The sequence below is a fragment of the Dunckerocampus dactyliophorus genome, chromosome 5 (assembly GCF_027744805.1).
Source record: "Dunckerocampus dactyliophorus isolate RoL2022-P2 chromosome 5, RoL_Ddac_1.1, whole genome shotgun sequence".
NCBI lineage: Eukaryota > Metazoa > Chordata > Actinopteri > Syngnathiformes > Syngnathidae > Dunckerocampus > Dunckerocampus dactyliophorus.
Window position 1 is genome coordinate 7,933,304 of NC_072823.1, and position 23,874 is coordinate 7,957,177.

A 23,874-nucleotide genomic window follows, 5' to 3' on the forward strand; every position below is an offset into this window, starting at 1 on the left:
ATCGCCTTCTCCGCATCTGACTCACTAAGTTTTCCCAGGCCTGCCATCCATAGATACCGTATCCACCAACAGTAGCCCACAAGAGCCTAGCAGAGAGCCTCCGGGAGAAGGTGGCGAGGGAGGTGAAGGCCTCCCAGCAAGGCCTGCTGTGTACCAGCTGATACGAGGAGCCCTTGTGCCTGATAAGTCACTTGGATCTGGAGAAGTATGGGGGCAGAAAGACACCTGGCCTCATATGTACTATAATAGGTTGAAGAAAATGCGTCACCTAAATGGAATGTACGGTGATGCAAACACAAATATTACAATCTAGAATCGCACCATTGAACTGCTCATCAAGCCAGCCCACTTCCTTGTCTTTGTTTGTCCGTGTCTTTCACCTTCAGTTGGTAAGCCTTTATAAATATGTCAGGCTACAGGTAAAATGTACAGGCTCCACCGACCACTGTTAAAAACAGGCCACGGACAATGTCTTTTCGTCAAGCGTTGAGATGTCGCATTTTGTTCAGCGGACTTGAAAGCACCATAGTTGTGTGCTGTGAATGGCTCTGATTCGTTTGTTCTATCGATCATCACTATCGGTCATGAGTGGTATATATTTAATAAGCGTGTGAAGCATATTTAGGAATGAAACCTGGATTGCGCATTTAGCTTGTTAGCTTCTCTCACTGGTAAACAATGGCGACTGAAGAGAGAGCGTTCTGGAGCTGAATCTAACCTAATAATTCACTTAGGTGAGGAGAGAGCAAGGCAGCTACCATATAGATGTTTACTTTACACCCCACAAACCACCCCTGAAATTATGCCAAATTATACCAAAAAGTTGCTACTAGTTAACAAAAATCTAAACTAAGACCAGCAAGTACAACACATAATTAGAGTATTTATATAAAATACTCACTGACTTCCCATCAGTATCCATGGCTGATAACTTTAGTGGCTATGCCATCAATCAGTGTTGCAGTGTTTAGGGACTGCAGTCACTTTACCCATACCCCCCCAGTAACATTTTCCATTGGGCTATAATTTAATGAGTAATTGAATCGAATGCAACTGGTTTGCCTGATGATATCACTTCTCATGGTACATGTTGTGTAAGTCACGCACACACAAAAAGCATCATATATGAGTATAACAACAAAGGCCTCAACATGCGCTAATCCTCCTTAAATATTTTCTACTAAAGGCTCATTAAACAAGTCCCTGGAGAAATAAAAAGGGAATTTTAACCTCTCATGAGTTCAAACACTATACATGCGTACAATATTCTGGTAATGTATGGCTTATGGGGTCCCATGAAAGTATTTACGAGTTATTGAGAGCTCATGAAGGGAAGGGTAGCAGGGGGCACAGCCTGGATCCTACAGCTCAGCTTGCTGGTAAGGGGAGGGGGCTAAATTCCATGAGCTTCCAGGGGAAAAACAAGCACTTTATCAGGGAAAGTACAAGTCACCGGGTCCTGATGTGGCAATTGGAGGGTGCTGTCAGAAAGGAGCTATGTTAACAGATCCTGTGCAGTCGCCAGTCATCCCCGAAACATGTGGTTCCTGTAAAAACAAGCCCAACTTTATGCACGCTTGCCACTATCCAGTCACACTGTCCGCTCAGCAAGGAGAGAAAGATGTGTTTTTTCCTGAGGGTGTCCCCTGTGACTGTGATGTCTGCCTGAGGAAGAGTGTGTGTGGGTGTGTGTGTGTGTGTGTGTGTGTGTACGTGCAACACAGGGGCTGTTCATTATTTGAATGTCAAGGCGCACACTGTAACGCTGCAACTGGGATTCATTTAGATGAGACTTAGTCAGGAGTGCTGCTGTTTCTCAGCTCTGTGCCAGTCTTGTCCAATTTGGATATTGAATGGAAAAGTTTAAACATTTACATTATGATTTTTTTCCAGGCATTTTCCTTCTGTTTTTGATCATTTATGAAAGGACGGGAATAGCTGGAAATGAGGGGGACAACAGGCAATAATGTCAGACCAGGGACTGAGCCAAGGGACACATCACAATGACTGCTTTACAGTCACATCGGAATCGGAAAACATTTCAAATGTTTGCAAAACTATACACTACATTTAGAGAAAGATAGTTCCACTTTGTACGTGCGTTCTGAAATCAGTGGGAAGTGTTAGTCCAAGCCAGGATAAGATGACCATGCTTCTGCAAGTGAAGTCTCTGTTGTGTGCGCTACGGTGGAATGAACCCAGCAACTGGAGCAATGAAAAGAAATCTCATACTTAGCCTTGGCCGCTGTCTTGTGTATGATGGCTTATTCTCTTCTGAGTATGTGACAATCCAGCATCATGAACTAAAACACAATCTTTTGGAAAACTCAACTCCCCGCCTCACATTATGTCTAAATTTGGATGGAAAACAACCATGCTGTCTGGAAAAAAATATGGGAATGAAAAATACGTCAAGGTAAAAAGGAAAAAAAATCCTCTGCCTCATGTGTTGACCTCACTGCCTGACAAAAGGACATCAAATAACAGGATGTTATTGGTTATTGGTGTCAGGGTGGTATCCTGACAAGTGTGACCCAGGAAGTAAATGGAGGAGCACAGATGCAGCTGGGTGCAAAGGGGGCATCACTGGGGGCCATATACTGAAAAATGAAAGGGTGCAAGGGCTACTTTGATATTTTGCAATATGCTAAGAAGTTATATGTATTTGAAGAAAAAACGATATATATAGGTAAAAAAGCTTATCATTAGTATAAGCTTCAGTCTATGCTCTTTTTTCCCCCATTTTTGCTATTTTTTTTAATTTTCCAAATATTTCAACGTTCTTCTTTAATAATCTTTGCAAATTTTCTTTTTGTAATATCACTTTATTCCTACAATATTTAGACTTTACTCCCATAATATTAAGACTAATTTTCCCACATTTTAGTTTTGTTTGTTTGTGATAATATTACAACATAAAAAATAATGTATTTTTTCTTTAATGTTTCAACTTTATGCAAATAAAAAAATAGTTATTTATTTTTATAATATCACAACATTATTTCTATTATTCTAAAAGAACGATTTGTTCTCTCAATATGTTGACTTTATTCTTGTAAAATAAAATTTTTCCTGTTGTTTTTTTTTGTTTGTTTTCTTGTTAATGTGTCGAGGAGCAATAAAAAAAACAGCCAGACCGCATATGGCCCCCAGGCTGCACTTTGGACACCTCTGCCCTAAACTTTGCAAAATGGCAATGTTACGTAAAAGCAACAGGAAGTAAGTCGCACTGACCTTGTGCGCTCCGCATGTGGGCCCTAAATAAATGGGAATGTTGAATGGACCAAAAATTCTATAATCTGCAGCCAGTCAAGTAGAGAGAACATTTGTGGCAAAGACATTCTGATTTTAAATACCACAAGCTACAACAAGGATTCCAGGAATGGTATTTATACAACATGCAACACGTACAATGAAAACTGGGGCCTGGAGAAAAAAAAAAGCAACATGGAAAAATAGAATAAAATAGACTCCTTTTTGCACGGATTACGTTTCAGGGCCACTTGTAAGTAATTGATACGCTCATAAAAATCTTAAATATTTTTGACGGCTCCCTCCCCACTCCCTCCAAACCCTCATGCTAGCTTGACATTGACATTGTCCTCCGATTTCGAATCAACATTTGCAATAAAAGCGACTGTTGTAATTATTAGATCAGATCAGCTCCAAAACCCTCCACTTCTCTCTTCAATATGCGTCAAAATACCATATGCAAAATCTCAAAAGTTAACAGAACATATCGGTGAAGCATGAACACATAAAAATATCAAAACTACTTACACACAGTGGTACAATGTACATTTTTCCTGAATATTCATATTACTGACTTATGGTATTGCAGGTGTTTTCTGGGGGAAAAACAGCATATTTTTGGAGAAAAAACAAGATTTTTTTCAACACATCATGGTGGTGCTAAAGGGAATTTCCATGAATTCGTTATTAACGTGTGAACTTTGAAAGCCCTAATTTCTTTATATTACATTTAAAATGTTGTAAAGTGCTAGAGTCTCGAACAGCTAATGGTAAAGATTCCACATCCCTTATGTAGTCTGGCTGGTGTGTGTCCGTCTTTGAGCATGAACCGATGAAGCCTGCTCGGATTAGAGAGGCGAAACGTCTTCCAAGCCAACACGAGCAGTCCAGTTGCGATCGATTCAGTGCCCTGAGAATACAATAACTGGATGAATGAGACTATTCACAGGCATCCATGCTGCTCTAAATAAAAACAGTTTTGTCCAAATGATGTGGATCTAAAATTGACATAAGAGTCTCTTCTGGAGGAGGCTCTGGTAGACCTAACACCTGCTTCATCACGTGAGTTCTCAAACTCTCTGAGCTTTATTTTTTTTCGGCCAAAAAAATAAAATTGTCAGAAGGTATCTGTATTTGTATTTCTTAACAACGTTACAACAGTGATAGGAAGATGTTTTTGTTGTCCAGTATCTTGAGTCCCTGTTAATACAGACTTTGAAGTGGTTGTAGAGCTGTATTTCTTGAATGAGCCCAAGTTATTATGCAATATGTAAAATGAGAAAAAAATCATGGAATGCATGTATAACTCATTTGATGGTGAATGAAACTGAGGTGCATTTAGATTAGATTACAATTTCACAGTTTAAGAAACTTTAGAAATGTGCTTCTTAAAAGACAGTGTACTGCCCAACACCACCCCTAAGTATTTGACCCATTCTACTTCTTCTATATTATTTTTCCCTGTAACATTTACGTCCGTCATACTACATGTGCTTTTTCCTATGGGTAAAAAAACATACTGACAGTTTTATTCAGATTTAGTGTTAAGCTTGAATGCATCATCCATTCTGCAATCTTTTTCCATTGCACCCTTGAGTACAGCAGCTGCAGCTTTCTGTTTAGATTTGGCATGGACGTATATAACCACATCATCGGCGTACATTTGTATGTAAGCTCCGGACAAATGACAAGACGTTCATTAATATACAGTATACACTGAACAGCAGGGGGCCCAAGATTGAGCCTTGGGGTAACCCTACTGAGCTGTTTAAAAAGGAGGACATTGTGCTCTTAATTCTCGTACAGTGGTATCTTGGGGTGTCATGAGATTTAAACTTGATGAGATTTCTCGTTTGGAGAAAAGCTGTCTCACGAGAAGAGGGCAGCCAGAAGCTAATCAGACTGGGAACTATGGCGTGGCTACTATGAATGGAAGCGCACATCAAATGTTTTACACACACTTTAAACCCTGCAATCCAACCTTTAATTTTATTCTGAACATGCATACAGGTTACCACGGAATACATCACGTTACATTTCACAGTTTCACATGTCCAAAAAGGAGTAGGAACAAGCAAAGCTTATTTAATCCTACCCTCTTTCCGTTTCACATCAATTGCTAATACATGTGTTTGTGCACTTCCTGTATTTAACATGTAGCATTGAAGAAAATGATAAAGCAGTATCACAATGTGTTACAATAGGAGTTAACGGTTGTAGTGTATCAATACATTATGTAGCATTCATAAGAAATAACAATAAATATGTAATAATTACTGCTAAAAAGTTAATAGTTGACAGAAACATAGTTCGATGTTGAGTTAGTCTAGACAATGTAATACTTCAAGTAGTCCTAAGAAATGACAAATAAGTCGTAGGCGCAAGAATGATTAGACATAGCATTGTATGTACACAGTGCAGTAATGTTCATGGCTGGTGAGGCACTGACTCTTGAGGTTTTTTTAGATTAAAGGCATTTGATGGGAATGGGAATGGGAATGTCACGAAAAGTGGGAATTCTTGGTATGTGGAAAATGGCACGAATGTCCTTAGTTAGTTGAATGAGGTGATTTTGGAATGAGATAAATCGGTTGAGAAATGTGGAAGTAGGAGTAGGTAATCAAAGTTTTTTTAATTACAGTTTTAAGTGTAAATTTGGGGAAAATTTGAATTTTTTTCAGTATAAATATAAGTAGCCTGAATGTCCTGAACGTGTTGAACAGTTTGATGTTTGAATGATTTGGTTGAGAAATGTGGCAGTAATAGCAGGTAAAAATAGCGGTGTAAACGCCGGCAAAAATTTAACCTCCACGCTGCGCTTAAGCTTTGCGCCGCACTTGGCGGAGGTGATGAAAGCATCTCAGCAAAGCGTAAGCATATCGAGAAAAGTTTGATGTGCCATATGCAGTGACGTCCAGTCAGGGGAGGCAGGCGAGGCGGAGCCTGAGTACTGAGGGGTGGTCCCTTCTACAGTAAAGTTAAGATGAGGACACAGAACACCAAAATCATCAATGACCCTCTCACACACTCTCTACTATAAACCCTGTAAAATTAGTTTTTTCAAGAGCCGTGTGTGTATGTACTGTACATGCATATGTCCCAACTCACATTTATATGTCCCCTGAGTTCTGCCCAACCTCAGATGTCTCTGCTTTGTGTCTTAATGGCAACTTCCCAAACACTCCCACTTGACTACGATGTCCCACAGCTTACGCACACACACCACCAGACTGCCATTGTGTTTGTGGCGCTCAGATTGTTTGACGTCCAAAATGATGAGAGGTTACATGATGTTCCATCACATTTGAAACTTATTATACCTCGTATTATACCTCGTCAGCATGTTATTTGGTAGACAAAAGTACATTGTTTTAGCAACTCGCTCTGGTCTTTTATACTCAACTATTTTTTTACCTGAAAATGTATAAAAATAGTGTTTTTTTGGTAGTCTAATAATGGAATATAGAGTTGGGGAAATAATTATATGATGCGCTGTTGAGTGGAAGTTACATGAAGACATCGCTCCACATAAAAAAAAAAGCCCTTCAGAAAACATGAAATAAAGATAGTAAATTAATTTGTGTTTGATTGAAGGGAATCAGTAGTTGATCCCCTGCCAACCAGCAAGAAGCTTGGTGAAATAGTAGGGGTGTCACGAGACACCCAACTCACGAGACAAGTGACAGGAGTGACAGCAGGCAGGGCGGTCCGCAATGACATCAAGTGGCTTGCTTCAGCGGAATCCTTTGGTCGTATAGCCTGGTCGACCAACTCCTCAAACACGTGCTGCATCGTAGGCTGCTCGCTTGTTCTTCATTTGGCGGCAAAGTCCTTTACAAAAATCCCACAAATTGCCACTCATAACCGCTCTCAGCAGCCAAAATTAAACGCTTAATGGCGTATGCCGCAACAAATAAATTACTAAGTCAAGTAGGCGCATGCCAGCCTCCTTGCCTCTCAAGGGGTGATATAAAATCTCCCTCATTTCAGCAGTGAATGCAGAATAGAAGGATCACATTTTTGGCTTCTGGGAGAAAAAGGTGTATTCCCAGGCGGCTGCTTTGCCAGAAAGAAGGCTCATTAAAAAGGCTGTCTTAGACTGGTCTTGGGCATAAGTGAAGGGGTGTTGGCAAACAACTAGTGAGCACTGGTGCAAAAATTGTCCACAAGAACCAAGCTCACCTGAATAATGTTGAGGATGAGGAATGTTGGGTTCACATCCTTGATTGGCAAAAGGTGCGGCGGGGACCTCATGGGCAGCTTCAACTGGAAGTGGGGTGTGAGCGGAAATGGAACCAGACAGGACCTGCTGGACCTGAGTCCCTAAAGAGTTCGCTCCATGATGATGAAAGGCGCTCTCGTGTCGGCCGTGTGCTTTGCCCAGGCTCATGAGGGCTTGCTGCAAAGTCTAGGCGTCTGCGGGGTCCAAGTCTGGCCCGACTGTTCTGTCACAAGTGCGGCTGTAAGTTTGGACCCCAAAGCAGACAACACAAAGTGATGTAGAAAAGCGGCATGTAACGTGAAATACAACAGGCAAAAGATGAAGAAAAGATGACTGCAACATAAGGTTGCAACGGGAGGTAGTAAAAAAAAATAAAAATCACAGCACTAGCTGGGGCGAAGCCACACACAACGGGCATGCAAACTAGCGGCCTGTTGGTTTGCATGTATAAACCACAAGATCTGGATTATACGGTAAGACGACCTGTCATTTTCAGTCTGTCTTCTCGGGAAAAAATACCATCTTATGTCCTGGTCAATATGGTAATTATAGGTAACATAAATCATATACAAGATGTCTATTGATTATGGGGACACCATAACTTTCTAACTCTTCTGAAGACGCAACATCATGAAGTCAATGACAAATTCAACACTCACTCAGAACTGATCTTTTACTGAAACCCTACTCTGTATTAAATATAAAAGGAAAATAAGAAAGAAAGGGGAATAGCACCATCTACTGAAGTCAGTGGTGACTTCACTAATGCACAGTAGTCACTGAGCCTTCATCCAGATGGACCAAAATGTTAAAAATTTGCAGATATGATGTGAGCTGCAACATGTGGCCAAAATGTCAACTTCTGTACCGATTTGACAAACCAAACTCCATTTTGATCAGACTTGTTTTTTGTGGCAATAAAAACGTATAGCCGTAAGGATTCTTGACGAACTTCAATAATCCATCTGTCCCAACATGATTTTGGTCCTGCTGGGCTGTGCTACCCTCGCATCCAAAGTTACATTAAAAAAAAAAAAAAGTACCAACAGTAGAAAATCATTGCATGGTAAAAACCTAACCTCTTCGGAGGTGACATTTTTTATTTTAACCTGTCCTGTCCAGCCAGTAGGGAAAAAGATATTGCTGATCTAGATGCCCTTACATGCTCAACAGATGCTATGCAAGGAAAACGTGTAAGATGCTCTTTTGCTGTTACATACAGTAGTTTGTATTTTACTTTTTTTTTTATGTTTTATTGTGACGTGTATTTGGAGCGGACAGACCGCAGCAGGAGGGGATAGAGAAGAAGAGAAAAGGAGACAGAGGAGGGAGTGTGGGGACAAGAGGGGGAGACAAGACAGAGAGACAACAGCAACAACAAAAGGACTACATCAGAAAATCTCTGACACCCATACAATAGTAATAAGATAATGTCATCAACCACAGTGATAATACTGTATTGAGACAGTAATACTTGTTAGTAGTAATTGTAATAACAAAGCTATTAACCATAGCAGTAATACGACTAACAAAAACTGTTAGTCATCGTATTGCCAACATCACCGTACTTATAATAAAAATAACAACACTAGAGATAAATATGGTATTATTATACTGTATATGTGCGCGCATGTGTGTATACGTGTACTTGTGTATTTGGGAATGTACAGTCATGTCCAAAGGTTTTCAGAATGACGCAAACTTTGGGAAAACTTTGGTTTTCCCAAAGTTTGCTTCTTCAGTGTTTTCAGATATTTTTGTCAGATGTTACTACATTTAGTAACATCATTTCTTGAATTCAATAGTGTTTCTCACCTTATTTATCAAAATTCTGCCACATGCAACTTCTTTTGGCTCCATTGTGCGTTAAAGTATTGAAGTGAGAAACACCGATGAATTCCAAAAATAACTCCTCTCAAAACAGGGAGGTGGTGGTGGTTGATCTTGCTGCCACATCGTGTCTTCGGGGACAAAGAATCACGCCTTCAATGAAGGTAGAAGTAACCTGTGAAAGAATGTGTTTCTATTGCTGTGAAGGTTTTGTTATGAAAATGTACTAAACACACACGTTTTCACGTGTGAGAATGTGATGTGACCATGAACGAGAGCAGCTGCAATTTGCAGCATCAGTTCAAACAAGAGCCTTGTTAGAGAAATCTATATACGTTATCACCCACTTTATAAATATATTATTGTTGTACTCTTGTGCATAGAAGGGAGTAAGCAGGCCCTGTGAGGGGAATCAAACGGGTCAGTCTTGTGTAACTCAGAGACATGGAGGAGGTTGAGGTGCTCAAGGTCTTTTGCTCCTTTTCCCATTCTGTGATGTTAGAAAATTAATTAAACCACACATGTATGATATCACTACACTGAGGCACACACATAGCTAGAGACACAGAGTTCAGCTGTAGTAGGCCCCTTCCTTGAGAAGCTGAACTCTCCTGTAACTAGGGAACGCCCAATAGCAAATAAAGAGAGAGGTTTTTCGGAGAGCGTATCCAGAGCGGTATGGGATACAACTCGTCCCTCCGTTTCTCCTCGCGAGTAAGACAATCTTGCCGTGGTTGAGTCTGTTTCTTTGAGTAGTTATACAGTCCAGTACTTGTCTTGGTTATCTGCAAGGATTTCCCTGACATAACCTTAAATGTTTATTTATTTCTTTTGTTCATCATTTATATGTATTTAAATTTAAAACTATTTTCTGCATGTCAAACAACAATTATCATATTATAATACATTTTTATAATTATAAAAGTATAAAAACATGTTTTGTGTTCGCATTTTTGTTTTCTGGATTAATTGGAATGCGTTATTTCTTACGGGCAATATTGATTTGGTTAGCGTTGTTCCGGTTGGAGTCAGACTTTCTGGAACGAATTCAGGATGCTAACCAAGGTTCCACTGTATTTGTTCTAAGGAATTGTATTCATTTATTCCCAACAGTAGATCATCTTCATTTCCTAGTGCATGGCTTGGCTGCACCGCTTCCAGTGTACGTGTACTTCACCTTTTTTTTGTCCAATCAGATTTCAGCTTCACTGTGTTGCCATGCCAATTTAATCTGCCCAAGGCCTTCAGTTAGGAGTGCTGCCATTAGCAATGGGGCCTGTGAGTTTGGAAAAGTCAATGCTAGGTTATAAATCATGCCTCGCACGTGTATTGTAGAAGGTTGTGGCAATAAGCTGGTCAATTTAGAGATTTCCACACGCTACCAACTAAACAGCTGGACAGACTCAAAATTTGTGGAGACCAGCTCTCAGCTTATACCCAGCTAGTTGCTCGTTTGGTCTCAGCATTCTTTACCTGAGGACTAGGCTGCATTACCAGCTCAACGGGGAGCACAAGTCTTGTGCTGAAAGATACAGCCACCCGTCAGTCGGCATCCGAGTGAGAGCGGACATTGTGTGTATTATGGTCTTATTTTGTCAATGAAACTTTCAGCACTAGTGCTACATGACAACGCTATGAGAAAGGCTTAGTGTTTCACTCTAGCTGGATCTGCCTAGCACCCAGCAACGTTATTATTGGCTGCCTGGGGCGAGTGAAAGTAAAAAGCTGGCGGAGGCGGCATTGGAGGTTATTAGTGGGAGCAAATGTTCTCTCTTTGTTACTGTTTTGGACAGAAGTAGCGTTCGTTCCGATGGACTCTGTGAAATCAATGTGCCCAAGAAAGAAGCTGTGTTAATGCTTAAAATGACAAACATACAGCAAAATAGAGTAAGTATTACAAGTACATGCTGTCCTGACCAGTTACCACATGGCCACAGCATGTATATAAAAAAATAAAACATTGTTGGAGGTTTTTACAGGTGTTTTTTTTGTGTGTCCTGTCCAGCCATTAGGGCAGATAGTATTGTTGATCTAAATGCCCTTATGTGCTCTGCCAGGGAAAAGTGTGAGATACACTTCCCCGGTTATACAGAATTTATTTAACTTTGATGTTTGATGCAAATTTGGAGAAATTTAGAAAAAAAAAGGAATAAAATGAATAAATAAGTAGATAAAATAAATAAATAAAAGCACGCACGCGTGCACACACACACACACACACACACGCACACCGTGGTCGACTGCCCAACACCCGGAAGCCTCGTCATCCCCCGCTAGGGACCCAGGGCGCAACGGAGCAGGGGACCCTGGGGTCCCATACCCACAACCCAGATCCCGAGCCGTGTAGAACGCGGACCACTAGGGAGCAAGAAAACCCCAGCCCAACTCACATAACGATTGTGGATGATGAGCAAACTTTAAAAAAAAAGTGCAGTTTTCCTTTAAGAGGTGGATTAGGTTGCTGAAGTCCCGATTTAAGGCCCAGGTACCAAACACACCACCCACCACTGGAATTTATTAGTTGTAGATTGTGCTTTTTGGGTGAAAAATTGTCTCTTTCTGCACCTCTTACCCTTTTTCTACTCTTTTCAATCAGAGGAAACACTGAGTACAGGCAATAAAATCTATAAACAGAAAAAAACCCAGAAAATACTCTGCTTGTTTGGGGATGAGAAGTCTGGAGCGCCATCACAAATTTGACAGAGAGGGTCAGCCTTGAGTGCAGCTCAGTGCAGGCACAGCCAAAATGGTTCTTGGAAAAACCCAACTGTGTTTTTTTTTTTCATTTTTATTACTGCTGCCTCTGTCAGGATTGCATTCACATGGACAATGTCACGGTTCAATTCTCATTTGAGAAGAGTTCCTGTGTGCACATTTCATGTGAGATGCATAAAAAGCCACAGCTTATGGGAAATGTATCATAACAATTTGCGTTTCCATCCCATAATAGGGTCCAATGTAGTTTGTGTTGACTGTCAAGCAAAAGTGCTCACAGACTTTAAGTAAAGTGAGGAGCGTGCTTGGAAAAAAAATATATTTTCAATAGGGAAGACACAAACTGGAGAATGATTTCATAAGATTTTAAATTGTATCAGCCAGTAAAGTCGTCCCTCGTTTTTGGCGGTTAATTGGTGAATTTCCGCCAAATAGGATTCTATATTAATAAATGGAATAGTATCATAACTAGTGCATAGAAAACGTGTTTATGACTTTCTAAATACATTTTTAAACCATTATTAGAGTCCTGTAGACACGGAATAACACCAATATAGCCATCTTTCCACTCCTATTATTCTTTGTTGAAACCACATTACTCATGCACGGGCTACGGGATCACTGCAGGGACACAATAGACGGCCACGGCTTTAAGCATAGCATGCTAGCGAGCTAACTAGTTAGCCTCCAATTTCTTTATTCTAAACTGAAAGGAAAATTGCACTTTTTTAAAATTTTGCCCATCAGCCGCAATCGTTATGTGAGACATGAACATGTCTTTCTCTTTTCTGTGTGTTCTAAAGATATAAAAACAGATAAAAAGACAAGAGTTAATGCACATAATGGGACACACCTATGCCGCCTACAGAGACCACTATTAACACACCTCCAAAAAAAGAATTTCATAACAAATTTTTAAAACAAAAACACATCAGATGTAGCGGCAGCTCCAATATGAAGCGTTACCTTTTGGTAGTGGTCTGACACATTGATGCACTGCGGGTGAGTGTGTGGTGAAGCTAGTCGCTAGCAGCTAGCCGGTGTTGTGTGGCAAGGTGTCAATACGCCAGTCATGTAGTTCGAACGGCGTAACAATGTTAATAATAACAACAACATCATAATAACAATGTCGCTTGTAGCTTGCGTGTAACAGTATGTGTAAATGGAACATTGCTGGTAGGTTTTGGAGTTTTTTTCCAGAAGGCTTTATTGGCAGAATAAGTGTTTCCCCATTACATGCAGTCTTATCTCTTATCTCTATATCTTAAAGACGCACAGAAGTGTCACTTAACAATCTCGCTCTCTTGTTATCATTATAATGCTTATGGCTTGCCTTCAAAACACTAAGTTGTTCAACAGAAAAGTCGTAGCGTGTACAGCTTTAGGTAGGGACGCTATCACAGGGGTCTCCAACAGGTAGCTTGTAAGCTAGCTGTAGCTTACCAGCTAATGTTCAATAGTTCACCAAAGAATATTTGCTATACCTCTTAGTGTTTTTTTTTAAGTGTTCTATTCAAACATGACACTTCTATTTAATGACAAATGAGCACACCGAGTGGAGATGTGCTTTGTAAATAAAGTGCAATTTAAATGTTGGCAGTCAAATAACACACAAATAGCTCAGCTCTCTTTCCTTTAATGGTGCCGCAAGCTGGATACACATCATAACCCTGGACTCTGAATTTATTCATGTTTACTTTATTTATAATTTAAGAACTTATACTGGTTATACAGGACAGAGTTTATGCAGGACAGATTTCTATAGCAAAAGTTTTGAAATTGTTATTTTATTTTGTTAACTGTATTGTTTAGAACAAAAAAAATATTATTGAAGAATTAATTTCCCATGTGTTCGTATTACTCTAAAGCAGGCATCAAATTACATTTTGTTTTTGCATGAAATTGTACAAAATGTAACTAATAATCACATAGTACTATAGGTCAAAAGGAGGCTCAACATTTTAGACTCTTGAAGTGCTCTCAGCAACTGTGCCATTAAATTAACAGTTTGGTTTGGTTCAATTGTATTTGAACATGCATGAAGGTTCCAATGGAATACGTCTCATGAATCATCATTTCACAGTTCCACGTGTCCAAAAGGAGTAGGAAGAAGCAAAGCTTATTTAATCCTACCCCCCCATCCATTCCACATTATTAAGTTAAATTAAAAAACAAACAATTGCGGATGCAGCAGCGGCATGACACAGCGGCGGCAGCCCACCACCACAGCTTCATAAAACCCTCGGGGAAACCCCGGTATGCCTTTACCGCTAACCATTTTCAAGCTACAACGTTTTGAAATGGTAATGTAATAAAAACTCTGGCGCCTAAAGTGTTAATTAAATAAATGTATTTTTGAAAAACCGGCGACGTTTGAACCACGATGTAGCGAGGGGGCGACTGGACAACTTTCAAAGGTGAAATCACTTAGCTGTAGGTGAAGGTGAAATAGTATAGCTGTAATAATCACGCGCCGGGCCGTTAGAAACCTGAACCTGTTTCAATATGTAAACTGGAAAAACAGAGTGATCCCAAACCCTGAGTATAAAAAGGAACGTGTATGTCACTTAGTGCTCACAATGCACTCGCTTCACTTCGGCCCTGAGGTATGTTATTGTCAAGTATAGAAGCTTCTACCTTCTCTCACCAAGTCTGGACTGTATGAGTCCATGTTATGACAGAACCAGAGCGAGTACTCAGCTGGCGTTTCGCTGCGTTGAAGTGTTTTTGTTGTAAGTGAAGGAGCTCCCAAACGATAAGACACCGCGGTAGACAGAGATGACATCACTTTCTGAGCAGTCGGTGGGAGGTTGCGTTCTTCTTTGGAATTAAACTCACAAGACAGGAATCTGATGTTCTTAAAATCTCAAATTCCTTCATCAGTTGGAAGACAAATGCCAAATGACTTAATAAGTTGAGTATTATGATCATAATAATACATGTGTTTGTTTTAAGGAATGATTTGGCTTGCTCAGTGGGAGGTTATCATTGACATCATGCTTATTTAATGAAACCAAATGGCAAAGTTGTTTTTTACGTGTTGCCTTTTTAAAGAGCACAGTTCAGCACTCATCACCTGCCGTGAATTTATTAGACCTCGCCATGGATGAGGTCAGCGTGATATGTCGGCTAATTTAGTAACTGCAATATGCACTCGGTCCGAGCCACACACACATTTCCCCTGGATAAACACACCAGGAACGTGCACAGGCCACTCTCTGTCTCTCACTCGCTCACACGCGCACACACACACACACACACACACACACAAAATGATTCATGGCAGCAGAATGTCAAAGCGCTGCCTTCTCAGTTGTCATCTGGAAGCCCCAGACATTAGATAAGGTGGATCCAATGATGACTGTCTGTCTGACCGCCATGGGCTAAGACCTGTTCCTGACTCTCCACATACACACACGCACAATAGTACACAAACAACCCCTTCCCCGCACCCCATCCAAACTCCAGAGCACAGTCCGTGTAATCCAAAACAACCACATGAGGTAGAGCGCGGGTGATGCGTTGCATATGGTTGAGAGGAAATTCACACACGCCATCCATTCATTTGCTTAGCTGTTTATGTATGATTAATCAGGGCACTACATACTGTCACCAATTTGCAAAACAAATCATACATCTGCAGGCTAATGAGCCGGCACAGTATTTTGTAATGTTTAATGTCTGCTTCGTTAGCTTTATATACAGTATGCATGGATGGGGGGGTTCACAAATGGGAAGTGAATCCCATTAGGAAACACACAAAGTTAAAGAGACAACATGCGGTGAAATCTTGTATACATGTGTGGCATGTTATCGAAAACAAACACTTCTGCTCCGAAACCACACACACATGTAGTATATAAACCCACGACTGGGGACAATCCAGCTACAGACATGTTATTTTACCCCGATGCCATTTTCCTTGCTCGCCAAACACAACGCAGTTTGGAAACTTAACATGGATCGGTTCTCATCACTGCCATTGCTGCCTTTTCATAGTGTTAGATTTTTCCACAGTGGAGAACTTCTGTTTGTTTTTACTGCTACTGTCACACATTCAGCTGCCCTGCATTCTGATTCATAGAGCAGAAGCTTACAGAGCTTCTTTGTATCAGAAATCTGGCCCACAAAATGCAGTAAATACACACACAAAACTACACACACTCCTGACGCTACGGAGTTGTGCATAAGTGACCGATAACAAGAGGACCTCCTTAAACATGTGCACACTAAGCTGGTTCCTATACATCAGAGGTCCCTCTACTTAGCCTTGTTAGATAGTGACATCAGGCATTTACGGGCGCCGACGCAATCTGGAGTACCCTTCCCTAACCCTACCCTAAACCTAACACGAACACCAGAATGAGAAGGTATTTCTTCAAGACTGGATCCCTTTTCTCTGCACGGACGAGGTCTTTGGGTGACTGTGAGGGGGGGGGGAAAATCACTCTATTCACCTGATGCCAGATCATATCATTATGACCCAATCCCTGTTATATTTTATATGCTGGGGAACTCTCTAGTGCAGGAAGCAGCTATAACATTGTTTTTCCCCCCTGTTAAAAAGCCTGTGTTCTAATAAAACTTTGGGGGTTCAAACCCACAGCTCCCATGTTTTGGCTTCCAGGGGGAAAGGGAAAGCTGAGTCACCTGAGCCCGCCTGTGGCCTCCAGCTCTTTTTATCCATCTCCTCATAGTTCTTTTGGAGTCTTTCTTTCCCCTTGGCCTTTAGAGGTAAAGAAAATAAAGCTATAAAATAGAATATCTGTCCACCCATCCATTTTTTGTACTTATCTTACCTTATGGCTTACGGGTAGGAGTCACAGGGATACTTGAGCTTATCTCAGCTGATTTAGGACATGCTCACTTTCTTAATTTGATTGGTTGCTACAGATTATAGCGGAAAATAAAGCATGTTGTAGTTCATATAACACTCAGGCATCTTTAACATCTAACAAGTAGATCATGAAAGAAAAGGAAAAGGAAAGAAAGGAAAAGAATAGTTCAACTGCATGAAAAGTCAAAAAAATAAAGTCATAATGTTCCACTAATAGGAGGTCATAATTAAAAGTCACAATCTCACCAGAATAAAATGGCATTTGTAACAAGTGAATGTAAAAAATGTAGGGCTGTCAAATGATTCAAAATTGTAATCAGATTAATCACAGTTTTCAAATTAATTCATCATGATTAATCACCATCAGCAACTATGTCAGAAATATGCCAATTTTTACAGTATTTAATGAACAGAAAGATAAATGACAGAACAGGATTATATAAATATATTTGTATGTGTTAACAGCTCCAAATGAACTGAATGTGTCAATCAAGCTGAAAGATACCACACAAGTCTAAAAATCCATTTGTCGAACACTAGTCTCTTTAATAGTAGCAGAAAGATTTGAATCACACTTTAAACCATGTTATTACGAGCAATGAGGGGTTGCGTTCAAATATATCACATAATCAAAAGGTACATTTTCTAGTCGTCAGTGTATTTTCCAGCATACTTAAATGAAGGAAATTGTACATCCGAATTAAGAGTTACGAAGTGATTGATAAGAATATCCACTTCATGTTTTTCTTTATATTCCTGGTTATTTACATGCACGCACGCACACACACACACACACACACACACACACACACATTATAAAGCAGCTTTTGTGAAATTGTGAAAATTTATGTAATTAATTAAATAAATCTGATATCGCCGTTAACGCGTTATTTTTGACAGCCCTAAAAAAAAAATTCTAAAGCAGCCTGACTACACTAGTCATTTATTGTGTAATTCCATTAAATATTTGTTTTCAAAAAACATGTTTTGTCATGTAGTTCTTTCTCGGAAACAGTAACATTTGCATTGAACTGCTCACACTGATGCATACGTGTCACGTTTTACCTCCTGTATTTTGCCCTTCTTCCCAGTCGTCCTACTGTTAAAATGGTTCCCTGTAAATTTCCCGTATTTCATAAAAAATTAAATAAAATCCTCTCCGGTACTGCAGATACTACAGGTGACAATGGTGATGGTAGGCACACTTGAGCAATATAAACATGGGAAGTCGGATGTTTTTAGTTGCCATTGTGAGCCAAAAGTCCATTGATGTTGACGGTCTTCTTAGCATTCAAAGCCAGCGCTCACCTCAGCGCCACAATGGATTGTGCCAACAAAGCGGGAGAGTTTTCTTAATGCGTGGTAAGTATAGGTCTTCTGTTAAACACGCGCGTCATTTTTAATTCTTTATGAACACAAATTAGGCTGTTTTTGAATCAAAATATGCTATTTATAACAAAAACAAAAGACATTATTTGTAAAAATGTATGCTAAGCAGCAGCCATGGGCAACCCCCCGTGTAGTCGGTATGGTATAATCTTGATCGCATGACATTTTTATATGATTCTCAAATAGTCGACTATTCTAAGACACCCCTAGACCCTCCCCACCCTCAAGTCATTCATGACAGCTGCCACCTTGCACAATAGAAGTAGTAAGAACAACAATAAAACTGGAAATAATCCACAAAATCGGGGAAATTGCAGTAATACAGCAGTGTAGAAGTGATGGGACAAGGAACTGGGCCACGGCACGAATCCTCAGTGTGAGCCCACGGCCAAATCCAACACAGAATGGGCTGCTCACTAGTGAATGTGAGACCGTAAATTGTTCATTGTAAGGCTATTTTAAATGAATCGTGCTTTTATAATAGTAATAACATGATGATTTTTTTTTCCCCTTTATTTTTGCAATACCTTTACTCTTCAAGAACAGGATGGAAACTGCAGCAAAAACAACTGAGTCAACACAAATTTAACCCCAGAACCTTAGACACACGGTGACGCTAAAACGACACTGATCTTGTACCCTAAGTCAAATCATACGACTGTAACATTATGGATCTACAGAATACTGCAAAGAGAATGACATCGCAATGTGCGTAACTGGGCTAAAGATGTACAAAGTGAAAGGTTAATTGCCATCAGTGCCTACATAATGCGGTGTCAAAGGGATATGGGCCGATAAAGAGAAAGACCAAAGACACAATGGGATCCCTTTTTGAGTCAAGTAGTCGGTGATGAGAGGCATTCTTGAGATGTTGTCAATACAACAGAAATCTCTTTCTCGGACACACACACACACACGCACTTATACACAAACAGATATTAAATTACAGGAACAACAACCGAGTACAGAAGGGGAACGACAACAACAAAACAGACCATGATCACAACAGACCGAGGCAAGATGGATCTGTTGTTGGAAGATATCACAGAGTAAACTTTTTAATTACAACTAGCTCGAGTCGTCTGGGATGTTGTGTGGTCTTTGTGTAAACTCTTTCAATAAATTGTTTAGAAACTTGTGTGGATTCCCTTCCTTTTGTTTGCCTTTAGGAACCCCAGGAATCTCTGTTTCTGGAATGAAGGTCCAGATTCTGAGTAGAGGACAGAGGGAGCCCCTTACAAAGACTTGAGGACGAATGCAGCTGGTGTACCTTTGAGTTGTAATACCTGCCAAGAGGATGACACTCTCTCCACACTTTGGCACTGAGAAAAGCTTTCACTTCAGAGCACCAGATAAAGTGTCAGACTGGATCCGCAATGTGCAACAATAATTGGGCATGCGCTTCCTCAATCTGGCTGCCTCTGACTCGAGTCCAGGTCCCAGAGCTGTGGGCTGATGTTATTGTTTTTTTGTGCTGAGACCGCGAGTACCAGCCAAAAAGTGCAATAACAAGACCTGGAGGGCCTATGCCTTTCCCTGTGCTGCGCTTTATTGGTACAGGGGAGCACCAACAATGATGCCTGTGGGCAATCAAGAGCCAATTTGCTCAGGGGCGGGGTGGGAGATCAGCCAGCGTATCATCTTTTTCTTTGAATTTCCTCAGGCAGCGAGTCACTTTCAGACAAGCATCTCCGCTCACTTCTTCTTGTGCGTCATTCACCACCACAAGGGACCATATGGAGAGGTTATCCTCTGTTTAAGTGGGATGCAAGGATATCGTAGGCGGTCGTAAACGTCATACACACAGAAGGGAAGAACCTGACTAACATAGGCACCTTTCAGGACTCATATATGATGGAACAATGGCGGTCTACATTGCTGTACATCGAATGGTCAAGTATTGATACTTCTGTGTTCCTATGGAATGTAAAAGTTAAATGGGAAGAAAGCAAAACATGTAATAAAAGTACAGAGTATCTAGGATTGAGTGTTTGTGTTGCTTGTTTATAGATAATAGCACGTGGCACTGTTCAATAAGGCGTTTATCTTCTTCCCTTCACTCTCAAGTTGGAGGCTGCCTAACTGCTTTGTTGCCATCCCACCCACACACCCCACACTGGAAACACAAGCCTGATCAAGACTTACTGAGCTAAACTCTACAATGAACTGAACTTAATCGCTTGGAGGGTATGTGATTTAAGACACGCACAAATGGCGCATTTAAGGTATAATTATGTTAAATCTTTGTTGGGAAAAAACTGCTGTTGGGACATTGTGTTAAACGTAAAGAGAAACAGAACACAATGATTTGCAAATCCTTTCCAACCTACAGTATCTTCAATTGAATATACTACAAAGCCAAGATATTTAATGTTCAAACTGATGAAATTTGTTGTTTTTTGCAAATAATCACTAACTTTGAATTTGATGGCTGCAACATGTTCCAAAAAAGTTGGGACAGGGGCATGTTTACCACTGTATTACATCAACACTCAAATGTTTGGGAACTGAGGACAGTAATTGTTGAAGCTGGGTAAGTGGAATTCTGTCCCATTCGTGCTTGATGTACAGCTAGAGTTGTTCAACAGTCCGGGGTCACCGTTGTCGTATTTTACGCGTCATAATGCGCTACACATTTTCAATGGGAGACGGGTCTGGACTGCAGGCAGTCCAGTCTAGTACCCGCACTCTTTTACTATGACGCCACGCTGTTGTAACACGTGCAGAATGTGGTTTGGCATCGTCTTCCTGAAATAAGCAGGGGCAGCCATGAAAAAGATGTTGCTATGGCAGCATATGTTGCTCCAAAACCTGTATGTTTCAGCATTAATGGTGCCTTCACAGATGTGCAAGTTACCCATGCCATGGGCACTAACACCACCCCCACACCATCACAGATGCTGGCTTTTGAACTTTGCGTCGATAACAGTCCGGATGGTTCTTTTCCCCTTTGGCCTGTAGGACACAACGTCCACAAGTTCCAAACACAATTTGAAATGTGGACTCGTCAGACCACAGAACACTTTTCCACTTTGCATCAGTCCGTCAGTCCGGCCCAGAGAAGCCAGCGGCGTTTCTGGGTGTCGTTGATAAATGGCTTTCGCGTACTAGAGTTTTAACTTGCACATACATAGGTACTGACAAACTGTATTTACTGACAGTGGTTTTCTGAAGTGTTCCTGAGCCCATGTGGTGATATCCTTTACGCGTTGATGTCGGGTTTTGATGCAGTGTCGCCTGAGGGATTGAAGATCACGGGTATTCAATGTTGGTTTTCGGCTTTGCCGCTTACGTGCAGTGAGTTTGCCAGATTCTCTGAACCTTCGGATGATATTATGGACTGTAGATGGTGAAATCCCCAAATTCCTTGCAATTGCACGTTGACAAACATTGTTCTTAAACTGTTCGATGATTCGCTCATGCAGTTGTTCACGAAGTGGTGAACCTTCCCATCCTCCTACCCTCCCCATCCTTGTTTGTGAATGACTGAGCAGTTCAGGGAAGCTCCTTTTATACCCAATCATGGCACCCACCTGTTCCCAATTAGCCTGTTCACCTGTGGGATGTTCCAAATAGGTGTTTGATGAGCATTCCTCAACTTTCTCAGTCTTTTTTTGCCACCTGCCCCAGCTTTTTTTGGAACATGTTGCAGGCATCAAATTCAAAACGAGCTAATATTTGCAAAAAAATAACAAAGTTGAACAGTTTCAACATTAAATTTTGTGTCTTTGTAGTGTCTTCAATTGAATATAGCTTGAAAAATTCATTGTATTCTGTTTTTATTTACAATTTACACATCATCCCAACTTCATTGGAATTGGGTTTTGTAAAATGCAGCATATGTTCTGCAGTGGGGACAGGTTGAAAGTGCAGGTGTTCTATAGCTTTTGTAAACTAGTAACTTGTAACTAGTTGAAATATAGAAACCTGGTTAAGATATTGTGTTTACTGCATGTACTCACGATGCCAGTGTTTTGAGTTTCTATTAACCAAGAGTGCACAGTGTAGCGTGATAGACTCTGGCTTTTGGATTAAGATATTGGTACCCATCTGGATGGTTCTCCAGAGTCCACATTGGATATTGATTATACTGGTCCATCCCAGATGGTTGGATTCATGTCAATGTTTCTCCCTCATCTTTTGGGTGGGACTTCAGAGAGTGCACCTGGCTCTGCAGTCTCATGTGCATTAACTCAACATTTAGCTATGTAGCTTATGAACAACTTCAGTGTACTTCACTGGATCCATCCAAAAAGAAGACAGGTACAATCAACACAACTTTTCTTAGCACCTTTCTAGTTCTATATTTTAGAGTATAAAGACATTGTTGAATGAGACGCAGTGCGTTTCAACATTTTCAGTAATTTCCTCAGACATTTGTTGGCACATTGGCTGCACATGGTTGTTCTTAGAGGACTAGGTCTTTCTTTGTGGACGCTGCTTTGGTTTCGACTCCTGATTACAGTCAGCTGTTGACATCACCTGTTTCAAATCACATCATTATTTCTGGATTTGATCAGGAGAAACGTCGAAAACAAGTGTTCTCCCAGTGTGCAGGTTAGGGCTGATTTATTGTTTTTTTCGAGAGGATGAGGAAGAAAGGACCTCATCGGTGTATAAACAGGAAGGTCGACAGAGTTGGAAAATAGACACTCACGCAATGAATATGTGACTGCTTTCGTGTTTTTGAAAGTTGTGGTATTTAATCCATGCAGCTTAACTAATGCAATTTTCATGCGTTCCGGTATAGAAGAGAGGTCGTTAGTGTTGTATTTGATATTTATTCAAACAAAGTCATCAGTAAAGTGTGTTTGTGCATAGAATGATGAGCTGATGTAAAATGAAACAACTGCTGTTCATCACATGAATATGGGTTTGCTGTAGTTTTGTCCTCTCGTCGAGCCGCAAACATAGGTTTTTGTTCTTAGTTTAGAGATTTCTGAAAACTCAGACTCAGTGTTTGTGTGTGGACGGCTCAACAACAGAAAATGAAGTCATTTGGTGCGGCAGTAGATGTGCCTGTGTGCGCCTTATAATGCTCACAAGCAAAAAAATAATAAAAATCCATAATCCATTCATGTTTCCTGGGCTCCATGTAAGTGCGCAATGATTTTAAAGATAAAATATAAGTCATTGTACATTTAATAACTCACTATATTGTGAAACAAAGGCGTTATAATGTGCCCTAGATGGTCTTGCTTTCACCCCCACAATACAGTCAGAAATCAGGACCGTTCCTTTACTTCCCAAATACGACAATTGTCAAGAGCAGCATTTTTCCATTTATGAAACAAAGAAAATCAGAAAATTCCTGCCACTACCAGATACCGAAAAATGTGTGTATGTGATGAAGACGCTTGCAGTAATTCTGCAACGAAGCGCGGCGGCCATCTTCTTTAGGTATGTGTTCCGCAGCGGAAAAGGATGCTAGCATCTTCATCACATACAGGTATACATGAATGTGCAGGTGACAGTGCGCAGGGATACGGCAGGAGGCAAATATAGCGCTGAGCGGTTTGTGAGGTAGGATTTTTTTGAGGAGGCATTTTTGTGATGTAAGTGTATTACTCTTTTGAACGCATATTGTTTTGAGAAGCCAAACTCTGTACTTAAATGGCCCCAGCAACTA